Source organism: Taudactylus pleione, unplaced genomic scaffold (assembly GCF_031769625.1).
Source record: "Taudactylus pleione unplaced genomic scaffold, aTauple2 ptg000100l, whole genome shotgun sequence".
Classification (NCBI taxonomy): domain Eukaryota; kingdom Metazoa; phylum Chordata; class Amphibia; order Anura; family Myobatrachidae; genus Taudactylus; species Taudactylus pleione.
The window spans coordinates 14,135,995-14,148,483 of NW_028284502.1; positions in this window are offsets into that span (position 1 = coordinate 14,135,995).

A 12,489-nucleotide genomic window follows, 5' to 3' on the forward strand; every position below is an offset into this window, starting at 1 on the left:
AGTAATATCAGCCAATGTCTGTTGATAGATTCTTGTATCTCTTTCCACTCTTGGCAGTAATTACCGACAAATCTGATTTCTTGATTATCAGATTTATTAGTTCTAGTTTGGAATATTAAAGATTCTCTCTTAGTATTGTGTAATGATGTTTGGGCTTTTTTGATAAGTCTGTTGCTATAGCCTCTTTCTTTAAGTCGCATAGCCAATTCCAAACTTTTTTCTTTATAGACCTTATCCTCAGAACAGTTTCGTCTCAGTCTGAGGAATTCTCCTCTTGGGATGTTATTCACTGTGGGTGGGAAGTGGGCACTTGAACTATGCAGGAGACTATTAGTTACAGTATGTTTTCTATGTAGTGCTGTTGCCAGCATATTATTGTGATCTCTGTAAATGGCCAGATCCAAAAAGGTGATTTTGTCTTTATTGATATCATGTGTTAATTTCAGATTCAGGTTGTTATTGTTCAGTAAATTGATGAATTCAAGAAGCTTTTCTTCACTGCCATCCCATATGACCAGGATATCATCAATATAGCGCATCCAACTGATGATATTGTCAGTGTATTGATCATTACTCTCATGGAAGACCACCTCCTTCTCCCACCACCCTAGATATAGATTGGCATAGGTGGGGGCACAGGCTGATCCCATTGCCGTGCCCCTCACCTGCCAATAAAATTTATCATTGAAGGTGAAAAAGTTTTTGTGTAAAATAAAATGTAGAAGTTGCAGGATAAATTCATGGAATTCATCCATGCCTTCCATGGCCAAGAAGTACCTAACTGCACCTTTTTAGTGTATCCATTAAATAAAGGTTACGTATTAAGTAATAATAATTTTTTGTATATGATTTATTAAGAGTGCCCCCAAAAAGGACTTTCTTTCTGCTGTCCTACTCTATAGGACAACCTTTTCAAGAACCAAAAGTGAGTCCGACCGGAACCAGTTGCGTGCCAAATAGCGTTCCATCAATAGAATTGTACCGGAGGGAAACAAGTAGCCAAATTTGTACTCTTCCTTGTCCATCAAAGTGGGTAGATTTTGGGTAATGAAGCAATAATTTAGTCAGTATGAGGGACACTTTATAATTGCTTTAGTCCATATTTCTCGATAGCGGAACATAAAAAAAACACCAATAAGCAGTATAAATAAATAAAATACCATAAAAAGTTTATAAAAACCACTTAATTTCAAACTCGCCTTTCAAGCATTTTGAGGTTAAAGTATTTAATTTATGAATCCATTGCATCTCTGCCTTAGAGTCTATTCTCAAGGTCCCTATTTTTCCATTTTGAATGGATCATTTGAATCCCCCGAAAAGCTTTTATAAAACAAGGATTAGATTAGTGCCTATGTTTAAAGTGCATAGATACAGTTTGGGTTTCAAGGCCCTTTTTTAATATTGTATGTATGCCCAGCCAAACGAGTCTTTAAATTCCTACTAGTTTTACCTATATAAATTAAATCACATTGACATTTAAGTGGATAAATCACATGTTTAGAATTGCAGATGATGAGGCCCTTTATCTGATTGTTTACTCCATCCACCTGGAAATCTTTCATTTGACTTGGACCCTTAACAGTTCGACACATTGTACATAGGCTTTATCTATGAAACTCATGACTACTACTACTAGTCCTATTCTTCTCCTCAATGGCACTATGAACCAGTTTGTCCTTTAAAGTTGGTGCCCTTCTATAAATGAAGGAAGTTTTTCTGGTATGCACTTTCCAATTATTGGATCATTTTTAAGAAGTCTCCAATGTTTTTTAAAAACTGATTCCATTTCCTTATAGTGCGAGTTAAAATTACAAATAAAAGACCATTGATGGTCCTTAACAACCTTATCTCTTTTTCCTTCCAGTAAGACTCCTCTATCTAATCCTTTAATTCTCTCTTTTTCAATACTTACAATCTCATATCCTTTATCTAAGAACTGATTGCCCATCTCAAATAGTTGTTCATTACAAGACTCATCCTCAGTACAATTTCTCTTAACACATAAAAATTGTCCAAAAGGGACTCCGTCTAACCAATTGTTATGATGTGTAGACTATTAATCTCAATATAACTATTGGAGTCTGTTTTTTTCCTATGAGTTTTTGTGTGCAACATAACATTTTTAATATACAGAGAAAGGTCGAGAAAGGTGATTTCTTGTCTACTGATAGCAAATGTAAATTTAATATTAAAATCGATAAAAGTCAAAGAATCACAAAAAGACTGGAGTTCTTCCTCAGAACCTCTCCAGATGAACAGAACATCATCAATAAAACGTTTCCAGAGCACCAGGTTGGCCCCCAGCTGATCTTCATTTACTTATTAAAGGACACCATGAAAGTTCAAACCTGCAGCACAAGTGCTCTTGTGATATTATGCAACTACATTTGCACAAGTGCCTAGATTTACAGAGAGCATATGTACTGTACTTCTGAGTTATGTACCAAAACTTGTCTAGAGGGCATTCACCATGATCTAACCATGGAGAACAAGTATACACACTTAAACATCTAAGAGAGAATTGCAGGTCCTCAAATTTTGTGATACATAAATGACACAAAATTTGTGTAGTCTGCTCACAACATTTACCTTGCCTTTAGAATTATTAAAGCTGGGAACACACTTTGATTTTGCCCAGGGATGCTTATGACTAGACCAATTCAGGCTGACCAAAACGTTCCTAACAATGGCTGACAGTCACACGTCCACAGAAGCTGGTGTCAGAGGGTCTGGTTTGGGCATTAGCAGCCTGCTGTGCTTATCGCAAGCATGGGCACTCATACAAAGGGAATTCAAGTTAGATTCAATGCTTTGCCTAGTAGTTTGGCGTACGACAGTTTAAGCTATGATGGAACGTTACTCACTATTCCCGAGTCTTGGTGTCTGTGGGGGAATGTAGTCAGCATCCCGGCATACGGGATGCCAATGGTCTAAATACTGGCACCGGAATCCCAATAGCATTGGGATCCTAGCTCCAGTATCCCGACCACTGGCATCCAGAAGGTTAGGGGAGGGTTAGGTTTAGTTGTTAGGCACTAGGGGGAGGGTTAGGCACTAAGGGGGAGGGCTAGGTTTAGGGTACGGGGAGGGAGAGGTTAGGTTTGGGCACTAGCGGGGAGGTTAGGTTTAGGCACCGGAGTGGGAGGGTTCGGGTAGGGGTTAGGATTAGTAGTAGTATACATACCTACGGGTGTCAGGATTCTGTCTGTTAGGATTCTGCTGTCTGTGTTCTGACCAGCGGCATCCCGACCTCCAGGAACCCATAGCCAACCTGTCTGTGGATACGGCCTGCACATGTGCAGCAGCTCCTTCCTCAGGGTATAAAAACTGGGCATCCTTACCTAGCAAACTTTACTAGGTTATTAAGTTAAGGTCTAGCTCCTGTGCAGAACACTGTTTGCTCCCCTGCTGTTTCTCTGTGTGCCGAACCTGCTGCTTTGTGTCATGTTTGTTCCTGCTTTGCTCTCCTGTACTGCTGCTTGATATCTAAAAAAAAGTGTACCAAACCTCGGACTGTGTTTCAGAATACACTTTTTATCTCATTTCATTTCTGTAATCTTACTGGGTTACTTATAATTCTTTTTTCTTAATCTCCTCAATTTATTGTCCAAAATTGTCGAATTGTTTTGCCCACAAACCATATATATGTGTGACCAGTTGTGCCATAAATGTTTTATTAGTAGGGTAGCAGGAAAGTTGAACAAGATTGTCAGTTTCCTGAATTTGTCCTGGGCCCAGGACTGGGACCGCGGCAGGACTGGAGTAGAAGATCAAGGTAGGCAAATTAGTTGGACGGTAGTAGGACTGGAATGGAGTATGTGGGATGGACCAGAGAAGGACTGGAATGGAAATTGTAGGCTGGACAGAACTGTAACCAGATTGGAGACTGGGCTGGAATTGGTTGGTAGCGTCTGGACTGGGGGCCTGATTCATTACGGAATGCAACTGCGATTGCAATAGCGATTACCACTCAGTCTCACTGCGATAGTATGCTAATCCACTGTGATCGCTATGCCGTCGCAGCACAACATAAGGACGCCCACTTTATCTTACACACATCCGTAATCCTTAGCAAGACTGTGAAACCATCGGTAACACCGAGTACCATCGCAGCCTCAAGCACAGTTGCACAAGCTCTGACCTTACTCAGAAATTGCTAACCTTACGGTGCGCAGTGAGAGGTGAGGCTGCGTATGGCATCGCAGTGTATATTTATGCATGCCCCTGCAACGGCGTTCAAATGCACTGGCACGCCTGCGTTTTGAGGACCCCCCGTCACTTCCCCCAAATGGTACTTTCTGTCAATCACTCTGTGATGGGCCTGCGTACGCATGCACAGTACGCAACAATCGCCCGATTGTGTGCGAATTAGAAGTTGCGATCCTTGCTGAATCAGGCCCTGGGACCGGAATAATGGCCGGGCTGGGATCGGCTAGTACCCACTTGGAGACCGTGCTGGGACCGGTTAGCAAATCCGGACTGGGACTGGAATAATGTCCATGCTGGGACCAGCTAATATCACTGGGCTGGAACCCACTGAGAGACCAGGATGGGACCAATTAGCAATATCTGGACTGGTATCTGGAATAATGGATAAACTGTAACTGGGATAATTGGCAGGGACCTGCAATGAGCATGTGAGATGACAAACATAAAGGTGTGGTGGGGTTGGGTATGATATCCCGATGGTTGAATAGCCGCTGGTTCAAATACCCATGCCGGAAGCCCAATTGTTGAAAATCCCAACTACGGCTGGTAAGAACCCTCCCCCTCTCCCTCTTCTCTCCATAACCCTCCTTGGGGGTGCCTAACCCTAACTCCCCCCCTCATTGGTACCTAACCCTAACATCCCTTCCTGCACCCTAAATCTAACCCTCCTAGTGGGTGTCTAGCCATAACCTCCCCCCGGTGGTGCCTAACCCTAACCCCACCTCCCCGTTGCCTGTACCTTCCCAGGGGGGTTGCCTAACCCTAATTTCCCCCCGGGGGTCCCTAAATCTAACCCCCCCATCCCCGAGCTAACAGTGAAGTTAAGCTGGATACTTACCTTCGGGATGCCGGCGGTCGGGATGCCGACGCTGGTATCTTCATCCTATTTGGGATGCCGGCGTCTGGATCTTGGTCCTATATGGTATTCCGGTGTCGGGATATTGGCAGCAGGCACTCCGTCCGCCGGCATCCTGACTACATCCCGAGTGGTGCTTTAAGAATTGTATGATAGTCCAAAGGAACAGGATACGTTCTATGACATGCGCCCTGTGCAAGTAGGATCTGTAATGGAAGCTGGATGTCTGTACACAGTACAGGTGCTGAGAAGGATTCAGCCAATTGGAGGTTAATTTGAAGTAACAATATACTGAAATGATGTTTTGGAAGTTGTACTGGTATAGCAGACGAGGGCAGCTGTTTGCAGGGATATACTTGGAGACATAGAACCAGAAAGTCTGCAGGTTGAATGGGTGCAAGTAGTTTCTGAGTTTTATATAAAAATATGCTGTAACACAAAGAAAACAGAACAGGGTTTCAGGGAACGGACAAGAGAACACTGGTGTATTGGTGTATGGAAGTCTGCGCACCACAGGAGAGCACTAGCATAGTGCATATAGGAATCAGGAATGCTGAATGCAGAAGTGTAGACTGTAGGTAATCACACAGAGTGACTAGGGATAGAAGATGTATTCAGCAGGCTGGAGTGAGCAGGACGAAGCTGTAAACTGGAGCTGATATGTAGAAAATGCTGCAGGAGACAGACAGCACACAGGAATCTTCTCAGCAGACTAGTTGAACTGGCAAAGTACAGGTGCCTGGGAAAGGTTTATATAGAGCACTCTGCACCAGGATTGAACACTGGAGTCATGTGAGAAGAAAGTTTCTGTGAATGGCTGCAGCTCATGGCGGTGCCCATACAGCCCTGGACTACAGCAACAGGGAAATCCTGAGATGACTGGCCAACGGGCACATGCTAACCATTGAATTGGCAAAGATTCAATAGGGGCATAGGTGCCAGAACAGGAGGGATGGTAAGGGGGCAGTTCGACCCCCCCTTCCCCCCAATATTTGAGAGAGGCGCTAGTCCATGTACTGGGTCACAGGGCACTAGTTAATGCAGAGATGGACATAAGACACAATTTTTATTGTTATGCTGCCTTTCATTGATTTGTCCGGTTTGATAAAGTTAGGAAAGCAGCCGGATCACTTTGCATGATGGACTCTGTAGTCCAAGAGCAAGGCTCAGTGCACCGTAGCGAGAAACTTCTAAACCTACGCCAAACTACAACTCCGGTCAGCAAGCGGGTAACCGTCCTCCTCTCCCGGCACTGGTTAGATAACTTGTCTGTATAGGGATGGGATGTTGGCTGTATGCATTCCCGAAGATGCGCGGTAGCGCTGTGTCAGTGCTGTGTCTGTGAGTGAGGAGACTGGAAGAGAGCAGTGATGTCTAACATACAGAGGTCAAATCAGCAAAAGCAAAGACCCCTCAGGCTCACTGATTTTTGTCATCAGGTAGGTGGTGTGGCGGGTTACTCCAGCTGCCCCTGAGGGGGTGACAGTCAGAGATTTAGGGGCATCAAAATGAAATTGTTTCCGTCCCCCCAACCTAAAAACTTTGTGGCGCCCCTGAATGGGGGAGGGGAGGATTTAGTCAAGCATTTTGCAAATAACTGTACTGAGTTGAGCACCATACCTCTGAAGCTGGGTGCTTTTATTCCCTAATGCACCTGGGCAGGAGAAATCATGGATCTTCAAATGGCACAACATTTACAATACGTCAGACCTGGCATACAAATGGCACAACATTTACAATACGTCAGACCTGGCATACAAATGGCACAACATTTACAATACGTCAGACCTGGCATACAACAAGTTACCATTCTGTGGACATTGATAAAAAGCTGCCTGAGCAGTATTAGTAAATGTAGACAAAACAGAAATACTGTTGTTACCTGCACTAAGAATAGTAAATAATGAATCTTGGGCATTTTTGTCCATTAATTTCCTACTGCATTCTAAAAACTTCCCCCAATAAGACGATAGCGTTACTACATTATAAAGCTGGCCACACACTACACCAACTTACATCCAACCAGCCAACTAGTTGATTGGTTGGAATAAAAATCTAGTAAGGTATGAAAGCAAATGACAATCAGCAATTTGCTCCCAAACGCCGGAAAATGGACAAAAACTGTTTGAACAAATTGTTTACATCAAACATTTAACAAACTTGTCTGACCGACCATTTTCATCTGTTTTCTGGCATTTAGGAGCAAATTGCTGATCATCATTTACTCCCATTCCTTACCAGATTTTCATTCCAACCAATCAACTAGTTGGATGGTTGGATGAAAGCTGGTCTAGTGTGTGGCCAGCTTAAGACTCTGGTAACTGTCATAGTGCATTCATCCCTCAGCATTTAGCTTAGACATAGGGCAAATAGGGTTAGCCTGCCTTTAAAAATGTGCTTTTTCAGGTTTATAACTTTTTTTTTTTTTAGGATGCCCTCTGTATTGCACAATTAATTTGTAATGTCATGGATACAATTGGACAGTTAAAGAGCCTTTAGTAAAGTACTTATGACACCGCAGTCATTTGGAGGCGCTCATCGCCTAATGACCTATATTCAGAGCTTTATATAAAAAGATTAGATCTATTTCGAAATACACATTACTTAGTAAAATATTCTGGGCATATATTTGACCTATATTTCTTGTTATGAAGCCTTAGCTAGGCTGAAAAAAAAAAAAGTCAGACAAATAAAAAGATTGTGATTTGATGACAAGTTGACAACATACTGATTTTATGTACTTCGCACTTTTTGATTTGACTGTACAGCTCTGCCTGCTTACTGTACAGCTCTGCCTGCTTACTGTACAGCTCTGCCTGCTCACTGTACAGCTCTGCCTGCTTACTGTACAGCTCTGCCTGCTCACTGTACAGCTCTGCCTGCTTACTTCACAGCTCTGCCTGCTCACTGTACAGCTCTGCCTGCTTACAAATTCCTCTATGACATCAGAGCCTGATTGGGAACTACACGCAACTGTGCAGAAATTCTGTACACCAGTTGCGAATGGAAATACAGTGCATACTTACTGATTTTTAAACAAACTCTTAAGCTGGCCACACACTAGACCAACTTTCATCCAACCATCCAACTTGTTGATTGGTTGGAATGAAAATCTGGTAAGGTATGGAAGCAAATGACAATCAGCAATTCGCTCCCAAATGCCGGAAAATTGACAAAAACTGTTGTTTGAACAAATTGTTTAGATCAAACATTTAACAAACTTGTCTGACCGACCATTTTCATCTGTTTTCTGGCATTTAGGAGCAAATTGCTGATCATCAGTTACTCCCATACCTTACCATAGTTTCATTCCAACCAATCAACAAGTTGGATGGTTGGATGCAAGTTGGTCTAGTGTGTGGCCAGCTTTACAGAGATGGAGAGGGCAACCCTGTCCATGGTTCCCAGGTGTATGGTGATAAGAACTTATCATGGCATAGGCAAACGCAGGGGGGTGGGTGGCAGGGGGTTGATGTTCTCGTTGCCTTAAAACCCCCCAGCCCACATCAAGACAATAGATATAATATATTGTATAATATAATTTTACTAGTGCCGAGTGTTCTCCTCAGTATCACAAATGAAATAATTAATACCACGTGTGTCAGCCAATAATGAATACACCTGTGCACCAACTAGGAGATCTGGAAAACATGCACTGTTAGGGGGGCACTGCTATAGACCATCTATAGGGTTAATTATTAATACTGTTTTCCAGTGCATAAGGAGACCAATATGTACATCTATGTCCAGGGCAGTTCTAGGCTCTTCTGCTGCTCCCTCAGACTCCCATTTTGATCCCATGCTCTGGAATGGTGCCCACATGTGGAATAAAAACATTCAGCTCAGACAGGATGGCCCTACTGCCGCATCTAATGGCTTAGTGTAATCGCTGGTCTTGAATATGGTGGAGTTATAACATACACTACACTTGACGCATATTAAAACTGGTTAAATGCTAATTATGTCCTGGCGACACTCACTCTAAAAAGCAAGCCTTTGGAAGCCCCCCTGTAGAAATCCTTTGTTTGCCCCTGCATGGCTCCACCCCCAGTGTTCAAAACCGTGATTTGTTGTATTTTACAGCGAGGGACGGGCCACAGGTATGCAATTCAATGCCAACTGCATCATCAGTTCTTCTTCAGGGCATGGAAGCATAATTGCTAGTGTAGGTTGTTGACATGTTGTGTTACGTATGATCCAAATGGCAGAGCTCACTATTTGACAACCTGTTATTGAGAAAGCAGAAACTGCTCAATGATCTGGAATGTTTTTGTACATAAACAAATGGCAGGCTGAGACTTGCCGCACAACGCACTTCACAAAAAGACTGCAGAGTTAATTCCGTTAATGTGTTTGTTTGTTTGGCATAAACTATTATAGGGGGAAGGGGGGATTCATATGTTAATGTTAATAATTCCCTCCATAGGTATAAATTATTTCACTCCATGCCAATCTGGAAAGATTGTTACATATGGCTGTGTGTGGATTTCTTTTTATTATCATTGGGCCTGATTCACAGTTGTCTGCAGCTGATGTCTACAAATATGCGAATACAGCATGAGGTGTCTGAGGACAATAGACGTCTTCTGCCGGTATCGCAGATACGAGTGCTGCGTCCAAATACGCTTTACAGGATCACCATCGTGACCATCGGCACCCTACAAAACATAGGCGACTCGCCTCCATTTTTTAAATGGTCAGCATAGCCGCCCCACCCCCAAATGGCCACTGTTTGTCTATCATGCTGTGGTTTAATGGGAATGCACATGCGCAGTCCCCTATCCATTGGGCTTTTATGCAAACCATCGGCCTATTGCTTGACTGGCTACTTTTTATTTCACATTACGGATGTGGGAATTTCCTCTTTCATTTCTCATTATCTTCAGGTCCAAGAATGATATATCTCTGTGACTGATGTCTGATGTCAATTGCGGATTTAATGTGTTATTGTTTAGAATTACAATGATTTCCTGTAAATCTTCTTCAGAGCCATTCCAAATGAGCAGGATATCATCAATATACCTGAACCAAAATATGATGTCCTCTGTAAATTTTTCATTTTTTGAGCAAAAGACATGTTCGTACTCCCACCATGCTAAATACAAATTAGCATATGTGGGCGCACAAGCAGCGCCCATAGCTGTTCCACATACCTGAAGGAACGTTCACACCTTTACTGCAGGCTCTGGACTTCTCTTACTGTTCACAGCAAAAGCTCCTCTTCGGAGTATAGGGCTGAAAATAATTTAGACTTGCCAAGAGCAGTGCAGGGACAATCAGACAAACAAACAAGATGTATAGATGTATAGATAATTTTACTTTCACTAGGGCAACAATCAATGAAGGTCTTACATCTGTACTGTAGCATTTGGTAGCCACCATCTTCTGTTAGCTAAGATTCACAACTCAACCAACAGTTACCATTAACTGATCTTATTCTAATTTTCTTCCCAGTTGTGTGTTGGAGCAGGCCAGGTCCCGCAATAGCATGTAAGTAGGAGGAGGGGCCACGAGAGAGGAAGAAGGGAAAATGCACTGTAGCAATTGGCTGCACAAACCCTAAAAGCAAGGCAATGAAGAGAGCACTTCATCCAGTGGGGCAGCTGCAGTAAATACTAAATAGGCATAAGGTAACTATGGGGCGGGCCTAAGAGGCCATTGGCCCACCAACAATACTCCCAGTAAGGCCTTGGCCTGTGCGAGGGCATTGTTCCAGGTTTAACTCTTTTGTTGCCGGTCTGCAGATTATCGCTCCCCACAGCTTTGTAATGGCTCTTTTAAGACTTAATACCAGTGCCGACATAAAACCGCCTAGAGGGGGTGGGGGAGGAGAGCAAGTAATAATTACCTGCCTCCAGCTTGTTGGAGGGGTCCGATACTCCTCTTCCCCCACCCCCTTATACCTGTCTCTTTTCCAAGCCCAGCACATGCTGGTGGGTCCAGGGAGGCTGCTGCCACTGAGCTCAGCAGTCCCCTTCTGCCTGCACCAGATGTGCGGGGGGAGAGGGGGAAGCGATCGCACTGATCGCGTCTCACCCCCTAGTTGCGGGGAGCAGGGCATCCCGTGTGGAATGCAGCGTTGCTCCACACCACAATTAATGTTTTATCATACTTTTTTTGTAGGGGGCATGGCCACTCCCCCTACAGTACCCGGGCATGACACCACTCTCTAAGGCCCAGATAATCAAAGGGTACTAATCTCAAAGATGAACTATACCGATTTTTCCAAACAGTAAATATAGATAACAAATTGGTTGTATAGCAAGATATTACCAAATATGGACATGTGGGGTGTGTGCCATAAAAGACTGTCCCTCGCTGAACCTGGCAGGCTGTGCCTTTTCTACCAATTGAAGTGGAGAATATATAGACGCTAGCATACATATTTGCAATGTTATTCATATTTGCATAATATTAAATAATGCATATTTGCATTATTTAACTTTTATAGTGGGAGCCCCCATATGGCTTTCTCGGATAAAGTACAGATGAGGGACAGTTTACTGCACCCAGTGGGGCATCACGGCACACTACAATTTTTGACACGTCAAGGGCATTCCGAAGCTACATCATAGGTCATGCGACTGTGATTAATCAGAGTTGGTTAAGTTAAAAAAAAAAAGAAAACCTATTTAATGGAATTGCAGCATGGTTATTACCTTTTAGTAGGTTCCTATGAAACACTGCCCTTATTGGCCTATAGCAGTGATGGGGAACCTCAGGCCCGGGGGCCGTATAAGGCCCGCGGAATCATTTGGCCTGGCCCTAGGAGCTTTTGTCTGCTAGCCTCATCTGGCTAGCAGGGTGCCTATAATGGTACCCTGCAGCCAGAATCTATGCAGCAGTGCCACCTGGAGCGTCCTTAGGACGCTTCAGATGGTCACACTGCTGCGCTCAAAGCTCCCCAGAGCATCCTCAGTATGCTTCGGGCATTGCTGTAATCACGGGCGATTGTGGCCCGACCCCGTGTGACATCACGGAGGGGACGAGGCCTGCACAGGGCCAGCAAATAATGTTATATATATATCAAAATAGCCCTTGGCAGAAAAAAGGTTCCCCACCCTTGGCCTATAGTGTATAAGGTTGGCAAGGAAAAATAGAGCAAAACATGTTTCAATCATCGTAACACACTTCTGTTATCAGCTATGGGAGCTATGAATAACGTGCTGTCTTTCAAATAATTATGAGGCATGTCTAATGTCATTTTAAATGACACTGCCACAGCCTATGTGCTTATTAAGTCAATTATTATTATTATCTGTTTCTGGAGTAAAGGTACTAAACCTACTTACGTTGACATTTCAAAGATGGAGAAAGCTTGAATGTGAGAGGGAGAAATCATAATAATCCCATTACACAGACGGATGTCAGTGTGAGGGCTGAGCATATTGATCTTGCAGGTTGAGGTGCTGCATAGGTGAAGT